Below are 9897 nucleotides of genomic sequence, written 5' to 3' on the forward strand. Positions count from 1 at the left end.
AAAATGATTAATAATGGCTAACTTTCATTTAGTGCTTAGTAGGTACTAAATACATTGCTGAGTGCTTTACAGGCAGCATTTCACTTCATTTTCACAAGTCTCCTAGGAAGTAAGTAATGTTATAATCTTCATTTTGCAGATAAGAAAACTGAGATGCAGAGGTTACATGCTTTGAGAGACACTATAGCTTTGAGAGAATCTGTTTGCCATAGTTGTTTGAGCCAGAAGACTGCAGTTCCAATACTGGCTCTAGCACTTTCTAACTGTGTGACTTTTGATGATCTGCTTAACCTCTCTGTGGCTCATTTTCCTTATCTGTAATAATCACTCCTGCTTCATAAGGATATTGTGGGTATTAAGTGAGTTAATGGTCCTTGGCCTATCATAAGTGCTATGTAAGTATTGATACTTTTAGAAAAAGGAAAAGCGGGGCTTCCCTGGTGGCACAGTGGTTGAGAGTCTGCTTGTCGATGCAGGGGACAGGGGTTCGTGCCCTGGTCCGGGAGTATTCCACATGCTGCGGAGCGGCTGGGCCCGTGAGCCATGCCCGCTGAGTCTGTGCATCCGGAGCCTGTGCTTCGCAACGGGAGAGGCCACAACAGTGAGAGGCCCGCGTACCGCAAAAAAAAAAACAAAAACAAAAACGGAAAAGCGAAGCCCAGGTTGGTTCAGGCTACTATATGGTCTCCCTAAGATAAAGACTATGCCTTTTCTCCTGATGGATGTTGTTAGGAAATGGATCCTAATAACGTGTCCTGCTGTGGTGAATTTCTCCTTTGACTGTGCAGCAGAATCATCTGAGGATCTTTAAAAACTACTGGTCCTGATTCAGTAGGTTTAGGGCAAAGCCCAAGCATCTTTATTTTTCTAAAGTTTCAAGAAATTCCCATCTGTAGCCAGAACTGCAAGTCACTGCTGTAAGTACTTAGATGTTGACAAAGATCTTTCCCATAATAAGATAATATTTATTCAGTGCTTACTATATTTTAGATACTGAGTGCTTTATTTGGATCATCTCTTTTAACCCTCCAACAAAAACTTCATGAGTTAGGTAATTATTATCATCTATCCTTTACAGATGGGAAAACCAAGGAATAGAAAGTAAGCAACTTGCCCAAGGTCACTTACATAGCTGGTGGCAGAGCTGGGATTTTAAACCAGGTGGACCGATGCTGTGGCCTGTACACTTAGCTACCAGCCTAGACTGCCTTCCCATGTGGTGTCTAATTTGAATTTTGCCATAAATCTGTATAGTGAACTGGTTTTGCCATTATCCCCAATTTATAGCTGCAGAGACAAAGGACTGGACTAAATGTACACAGCTAGTCAGTGTACAAGCTGAGGCTTACATCTGGGTCTGATAACTTGAAATCCTATGCTCTTTCTATATTGTTGCAGAGAACTTCAAATAACCAGGGTTGATAGTTATTTTATAAGGTCTTTCATATGCATGACCTCCTTCTCTTTCCTGCAGTGACTGCTTTGGTCCGTGCCTTCATCCCATCCGGCAAGAGCTTCAACCAAAAACCCTCTTCTATTTTTATCCCTTCTCTGCATCCTACTTCCAGCTTCCTTTTTATCCACTAAATGTAGAGCTCATCAAGCAACTCTTTTTTTTTTTTTTTTTTTTTTTTTGCGGTACGCGGGCCTCTCACTGCTGCGGCCTCTCCCGTTGCGGAGCACAGGCTCCGGACGCGCAGGCTCAACGGCCATGGCTCACGGGCCCAGCCACTCCGCGGCATGTGGGATCCTCCCGGACCGGGGCACGAACCCGTTTCCCCTGCATCGGCAGGCGGACTCTCAACCACTACGCCACCAGGGAAGCCCCCAAGCAACTCTTTTGCTTAAAATTTGGCTAACATTTGTTCTCTTTGCCATCTGTAGTAGGTTGAATGGTGCCCCCGCCCCCCAAAAAAGTATGTTCATATCCTAACCCCTGGATCCTGTGAATGTGGCCTTATTTGGAAAAAGGATCTTTTCATGTGTAGCTAAGTTAGGGATCTCCAGATGAGATCATGCTGTATGTCTCTCGGCTGGCTCTAAATCCAGCAACAAGTATCTTTCTAAGAGATAGAAGAGAAGGCACAGACGCACAGAGGAGAAGTCCATGTGAAGACAGAGGCAGAGATTGGAGTCTGCAGCCACAATCCAAGGGATGCCCGAAGCCACCAGAAGCTGGAAGAAGCAAGGAAAGAGCCTCCAGAGGGAACATGGCCCTACCGACACACTGATTTCAGACTTCTAGCCTCCAGGACTGTGAGAGAATAAATTTCTGTTGTCGTAAGCCACCCAATTCATGGTAATTTGTTATAGCAGCCCTAGGACACTAACACCATCTCTTCACCTCTTGACTTTCACGGTTCGTGACATCTGTGGCTTCTCTGCTCATCAGGCTCTGCGTCTCAAATAAATCCTCTGCCTTATCTGGTGCTCCTTCACTGTCTTCTGCATGGGACCCTTGGGTCCTTTATGTGCGTTCCCTCAGTTTGCTTCCTCTTTGTTGGAAAGACGACATGCTGTCTCAATAGAATTTACCCTCAGAAGGAAACTGTCTTTTGAAGTGGGTAATATGGGGAAGGAGATGAACTCTGTAAGGACAGATGGTGGAGTGGGCAGGGCACCCTTTGCCCATGAGTTACTTGCCATGTTTTCTCCTTTTTTTTTTTTTAAACCCTTTCCTATGTTGCTTCCATTAAAGAGCCCATCTGAGGCTTACTACTTGCACAAGTTATACCTCAGCCTTGTGAAACAGGAGGGAAGGGGGCAGGACACAACCTTTAAAAGCATAACCTAGCCCGAGGACACGACATAAACTGATTAGAACCAAATAGGTCCAAGATGGCAGGCGAGTCAACTTCCACTAGACCTTGAGCCTCAGTATATGCTCACTGTAACACATCAGCAAGCTAAATGACACACCCACAGGCGCCATGACAGTTCCAAGTCCATCCATAAGTGTCAAAAAGTGGATGGTGGCCCAATTCCTGGAGATCCCCACCCCTTCCCCCGAAATAGCTGGAATACTCCTCCCACTCATTAGCCCATGGAATTACCCACCCCTATAAAAACTGACAACCCCATACCCTGGTGCCGCTCCTACCTTCTGAGATGGCCCACACTCTGTGGAGTGTGTTTCTCTCTAAATAAATCCACTTCTTACCTACCACTGTGTCTCTCACTGAATTCTTTCTGTGATGAGACAGCAAGAACCTGAGCTTTATTAAGTCCTGAGACCAGGTATGTGATTTCAGTTAAAAGACTGTGGATTCAAGTCCCAATCTGGGTTTTGGCTGTGTTCGAGTCCTGGCATGTGGTTTCAAGTCCCAGTCTGAGTTACCTGGTTTCACTTGGGTATCACCTGAAAAGTAAGAATGTTTGACAAGTTGCTCTCTTACTCTCCTTCTAGGTCACCTAAAAGATGAAATCCATCCATACAAAAGTTTTTCTTGGGTACCAACTAAGTATTAAACACTATCCCCAAGAGCTGGGGCTGTATTGGTGAGATAGATGTGGTGCCTGAACTTACAGGGTAGAGTCTTCCTGGGGTGATGAATACTGGGCTTCTCTACTTGGACTTGCCCAAGGTCACAGAGCTGTTAAGTGGCCAAGATTCAAATCTACTTATGTCTGATTTCAAAGTTCATGCTTTCCACCACATCAGGCATACCGGTCAGGGTTCTGGCAGGAAAATGCAGAGCGTTGAAATGGGATAAGCGAGGAGAATTTAATAAGAGAAGATTTACAAGGGTTAAGAAAAACCCAACAAGGAATGGCACTGCGTCCCAATGGTAACAACAGCCGGAGACATTACCACACTGGGGTGTGAGAGGTGTGGTGGGGAGGTGGTTACAAGAACCTCGGAGAGCACCTGTATCTGTGAGGGAGGTCTGGTGGGAGCAGTGCCCTTTGGCAGAGGACTGACCACAGTGACCCTGTTGCAAGGGATGTGGGGAATTAGAGACGCTTATCTCACATTCTTCCCCTTTTCAGATCCAACCAGTGCCTCCCATTGGCCAAATCCAGCTAGAAGCCACAGGACAAGGGAAACTGGGCTGATACGGGCCTTAGAGGTCAGCTCTGGGGTCACCGAGAAGGGTGCAGAGGGTAGAAAGTGGATCTGAAGGGGCAGGTGAAAATGCCCAGTACACCAGTATTTCACAAACTCTTCTCATTCAGATATTTCCTTCATGAGTTCGTCATGTCCCATGTGTACTCTACACTCACCTATTCTTTTTTTTTTAAATTAATTAATTAATTTGGCTGCGTTGGGTCTTTGTTGCTGTGCACGGGCTTTCTCTAGTTGCGGCGAGGGGGGGCTACTCTTCGTTGCGGTGCGTGTGCTTCTCACTGCGGTGGCTTCTCTTGTTGCAGAGCACGGGCTCTAGGCACGCAGGCTTCAGTAGTTATGGCACACGGACTCAGTGGTTGTGGCTCGTGGGCTCTAGAGCGCAGGCTCAGTAGTTGTGGCTCACGGGCTTAGTTGCTCTGCAGCATGTGGGATCTTCCCGGACCAGGGCTCGAACCCGTGTCCCCCGCATTGGCAGGCGGATTCTTAACCACTGCGCCACCAGGGAAGTCCACTCACCTATTCTTAATATTTTTAAAATGTCCTCACTTTTACACACCTTTATTAAATATTAATAGTAATAAGTACTAATAAATATATTACTAGTAATGTAATATGCGGCTACCTTAAATAGAGGAAAACCATTAAAACTACAATGAAATCAAGTTTACTGAACTTAAAAAATTAAAATTGAATAATAATTATAAATGATGATTTATCTTATGAGGGCAGGTACAGTCTGGCCCCTGCCTACCTCTACAGTGTCCTCTCCCCGACCCCTACCCCATGTGTTTATGCCTCCATTTCAGTCATATTGGGTTTTTGGCCCCTCAAACCAGCCATACTCTCACCCACCACAGTGCCTTTGCATAGGTTGTTCTTCAGCATTGATCAATGAGAGAACACTCTCAAAAATGCTAGGGAACCTGAATAATACAACAAGATAGGACAATCAGCTAAAAAGAAGAGGAATTATGCTTTCCTGAAGACTATTCTAGAATTGCACTGGTATCGCTAAACATTTTGTCATTGATCTGGATATCCAGGTTCTTGTCCTGGCATCAAACTTTAATTCTATGATCTTGAACAAATATTTAACAGATACGTGACTCAGTTTCTCCATCTATAAAATGAAAAAAATTGGCATGGAAGCAGGAAACATGTGAGCACATATGCCAGCAGTTCTCCACTCGTACAACTTTCAAAAGGGAAAAAAATTACTATCAAGAACGTGATAAATATACCAAATCAGCTACCTTAACTGTTGAATGCCGTTCATGGTTGCATTTGTTCTGTAACAGGGGAATACAGAAACATTTTCTTCCAAACACTTACCTTTTCCAAGTCCAAACTCTTTTTGCCCCACCAGATACCTTAGTCATGCTACATTTATTTATAACTCTCCTTTGCAAAAAAATCATTCAGCATACATATTTATATGAATAAATGGGATAATAAATGGGGAAGAAGTATGGCCACTGTAGATACTGTTTAAATCCATTCTTCTTTCTTTTTTTAAATAGTGACCTCTACTTCTCAGCCACAGCAATCAGAGAAGAAAAAGAAATAAAAGGAATCCAAGTTGCTACTTTCCTTGGGGGTATGGCCTCCTTCTCTACTCACAGACATGTGGGAGGCGTTGGCCCCATCTAGGCTTCGTTCCTCTGGCCACAGTGATGGTCAGGAGGGTCTCCTTAGTGCTCCTCAGGCAGAACTAAGGAGACACAGCAGGGAACTTTTGCTTACAATTGTGCCCTTTTCTGTTGGACTTAAATCTGGGAGAATGCACTGATATCTTGAATAATCCGCTCTCTTCATTTCTGCCCCCTGCTCTATGCCCTGAAGAAAATTGGTCTGCACAAAATAAGCTCCTTCTAACTTCTAGTTGACTGCAGCCAATTAGGAGTAACAGCAGGACATAAGGGAAGGAGAAGAGTGAGGCTGGGCTATTAATCCCCTGACTCTTCCTCTGTGGGGTTGCTGCATACCTGCTGTGTTCCTCTACTGAAGGTCACAGGTCCTGTGAGACAGCTCTCTCTGTCTCAGTTTTGGTAACTGATCCCCTCTTGTCCTTTGCTCTTTGAAACGTCATCCATTTAGTACCCTTGCCTTAGACTACCCACTTTGAGTGCCATGTCTTTCCTATCTTGGACCTTGACTAAAACAGAGGATGACAGGCTGGAGCTGCCCACCGCCTTCGAGTCATCTTGTGGCTCTGAAAATAAGATGGACGTGAAGGAGAGCAGAGCCAAGGGAGGTGGAGGGATTGAGTCCTGACCTCACTGGCTGACCGCCTGACTCCAGTGATGTCTGAGGCTGTCACACACACTGACGCTTTCAATGATATGAGTCAGTGTATTTCTTTTTTTGCTCAAAGCATTTTGAGTTGGTGTTCCAATTGCTTGAAACAGAAAGTCTTTATTAAGGTGTCACTAAAAATATGGCTCTAAAGTGAAGATGCGTGGATCCCTGATGCTAAAGACCCTACATTTGACCTAAATGCAGAACTACTTTCCAGTTCCAGTCTCCCTGAGGCCCGATCTTACAGCAGATCCTACTTTCAGATCTCTCTGAGATTCTGTCTCCTTTACACACTATGTGTATCCTTACAATATTCACCATCTTTACTCAAGTTACCATGAGTGAGTCTCTGTTTCTTGGAGCAAAGTAAACATAATAAAAGTTTCCATTTTATAGATAAGAAAAGGGAGGCCAAATAAATGAAGAAACTTCATCTAAATCAAAGGTAATGTCAATCCTGGACTTGGCAGGCAGGTCTTCTGGCCCAGGACCTTTCCATGTTACCCCAGCTTCCTTGTGTTCCCTTTGCCTTTTTCCGTTATGTGTTTGCCCTCCCATTTGCCCTGAAATTTTGTGGCCCTGTCCCCCTAGTAGCCTAGGGTGTGTCACATTATCTCAGGGACTTGATGCTAGCCAACTGTCAGAGAAGAAAAGCCACAGGCTTATCTTTTTCTGAGTTTCCATCCCTTGTCTGTCCACTCATTTGGCATTTAGCATGTGTTACCCTATGAAAGTTTGGGAGATGTTGGATAATGTTAACTTGTACTTTTATTTAGCTCCCCAAGTATTCATAACTTGCCGTCTCAGGTGAGAGTACGTTTATCTGGTATCTGATTCATCCTGGAAAAATCTATAGTGCTTACCACAGTATTTAGCTCACATTAGAGAATCGGTAAGTATCCGTTGACAAGATTGACTAAAAGCATCTTATATTAGGCAAAATGCTGACTAAGCTGCTGTGACACAATTACAGTGGCTCCAACACGACAGAAGTTGACTTCTCTCCCACAGCCCATAGGTGGGCGGACAGTCCAGGGTAGGTAGGCAGCTCTGTTCTATGAAGTCATCCAGAGACTCGGGTTCCAGCTTCTTACTCTGACATCCTCTAGGGTGTCTTTCTCCACATGGTCAGAGCTGGCTCACTTGTACCACATTCACATCCTGGCCTAAGGAAAGGAGGAAAGGGAAAGGGAAGGGAAAGCAGGTAGCTTTCTTTTTAAAATATCATTCAAATATGCACATATTAGCTCTGCTTGCAGCTCATTGGCTAAAACATCGTCACATGGTCACATCAGCTTGCAAGTGATGCTGGGAAATATAGAATCTAAATAGTCAGCCACGTGGTCTGATAAAACTCAGGACTCTGTTGTTAAAAGAAAGATGAGCCATTTGACCACTTACCATCCACTGGAATGACTAAAATTACCAAGATTGATTTTCACCATTGATTGATACCAAGTGGGTGGGAGAATAAAATAGTGCACCCACCTTAGTGAACTCTTTGGTCATTCCTCTCCTAGGTATTAACCTAAGAGTAATGAAAACATATGTCCACTGGTACAAGAATGTTCATGGGAGCCTTAGTCATAGGAGCAAAAAACAAGAAACAGACTAAATATCCATCCATATGAGAATGATTAAAGATGTATTGGGATAGTCATACACTGGACTGCTGCTCAGCAATAAAAATGAACAAACTGCTTATACATCAACCAGGGTTCACTTACCCATTCAGCATAGTAGGCACAGAGCCCAGGCCCACGAAAATGTTTTAATTTCTTTTAAAATCGGAAAAAAATGAACTTTTAGGTTGAAGAAAATATTTTATTACATAAGATGGATATATTTGTCATTATAGTAACACAGTTATAAGAGATACATTTTAAATTTTATTTTTTATGAAGGAAGGGGCCCATGAAGTCCCTAGGACCCATGAAGGTCATAACGCAGCCCTATAAACAATAGAGGTGAATCTTAAAAACATTATTTTGAGCAAAAAAAAACTGGAGACACAAAAGAGTACATGCTGTATGATTCTATTTAGTGAAGTTCTATAACAGGCAAAACTAATCTGTATTGATAGATCAGAAGGTGGTTGCCTCTGGGACGTGGAGGGATTGAAGGCACTTTGTGGGGTGAAAGAAATGTTCTGTATCTTGTTTTAGGTAGTGATTACCTAGGTGTATGCACAATTGTTTAAAATCGTGGAACTGAACCTTTTGCATTCATGCATTTTTTTTTTTTTTTTTTTTTTTTTTTGCGGTACGTGGGCCTCTCACTGTTGTGGCCTCTCCCATTGCGGAGCACAGGCTCCGGATGTGCAGGCTCAGTGGCCATGGCTCACGGGCCCAGCCGCTCCGCGGCATGTGGAATCTTCCCGGACCAGGGCACGAACCTGTGTCCCCTGCATCAGCAGGCGGACTCTCAACTACTGCGCCACCAGGGAAGCCCCTGTGCATTTTATTGTATATTAATTATGCTACAATTTTTTAAAAAAGAAAATAAGTGCAACAGATTTGATGAATGAAATCTTGAGACAGTGTTAGATGACAAGATTTTCAGCTGCATTTTAGTAGAAAATCGTTAGGAGCTCAAAGGGAAGAGTTCAGGCACTGTGGCAGGCCAATGTGGAACAAACCACTCTGCTCTGTATTAGTCAAGGTTTTTGACTGCAAGCAACAGAAAGTAGCTTAAGCAGAAAATGAAATTATTGCAGGAATAACAGGAAGTATAACAAACAGGCTTTGAAAACAGGCAGGAATTAAAGGAAGCAAAACAGAAACAATCAGACAATCAGATCACTGGCAGATCCCACGATGCCATTATCCTGTATCTTTGCTCCACCCAACCAAACTCTATCTCAGTTTTCCACTGCATCTTTTTATTACTCCCCCCAAAGTAAAAAAAACCTGGATGAGAGTGTCTGATTGGCTGAGTCTAGATCTCACCTACATATAATAATCTTCTAGGAGCTGGGAGGGGGAACGTATTTCACTTGGCTTCTAGAGTGGCAGGTAGGGCCCTGTCTCCCACTTATTTTGGAATTCCCTATAATAAGATATGTTTGAATGCTGGGCAGCCAAAAATGACCAATGTCCACAACACTATCTGTGTTGTTCAGATTCTGGTGTGTGATCCTAACTCGTGTCCAGGACTTTCAGGATCCAGGATGGGCCCAGTGTAGATAGTTGTGTTCTAAACCACGGATCTTGGCTCTGGAGAGTGAACAGGAGGTCAGGTGTGGAAGGTCGCCCTGGCTCAGCCATCTAGAACCTGAGCGGGGAAACCAGTTGTACTGGTGAGATACAGAGAGAACTTGAATTACATGAGAGAATATTTGAAAGGCAGAGAAGATAGTAGGCCTTGGTGATTAATCTAGAATGTGGTAAGGCGGAGAAAGGAATCAAAGGTGACAGTCCGAATTTCTGACTTGAGAGGGAAGGGGTGAATGAAGATTGTGCAGACGAATAGGGACAGTGACACTGAAGAGAGGCAAGGAGTAGACTGGTTTTATTGCTGTTTGGGGTGGT

The sequence above is a fragment of the Hyperoodon ampullatus genome (genome assembly GCF_949752795.1).
Source record: "Hyperoodon ampullatus genome assembly, chromosome: 7".
Classification (NCBI taxonomy): Eukaryota; Metazoa; Chordata; class Mammalia; order Artiodactyla; family Ziphiidae; genus Hyperoodon; species Hyperoodon ampullatus.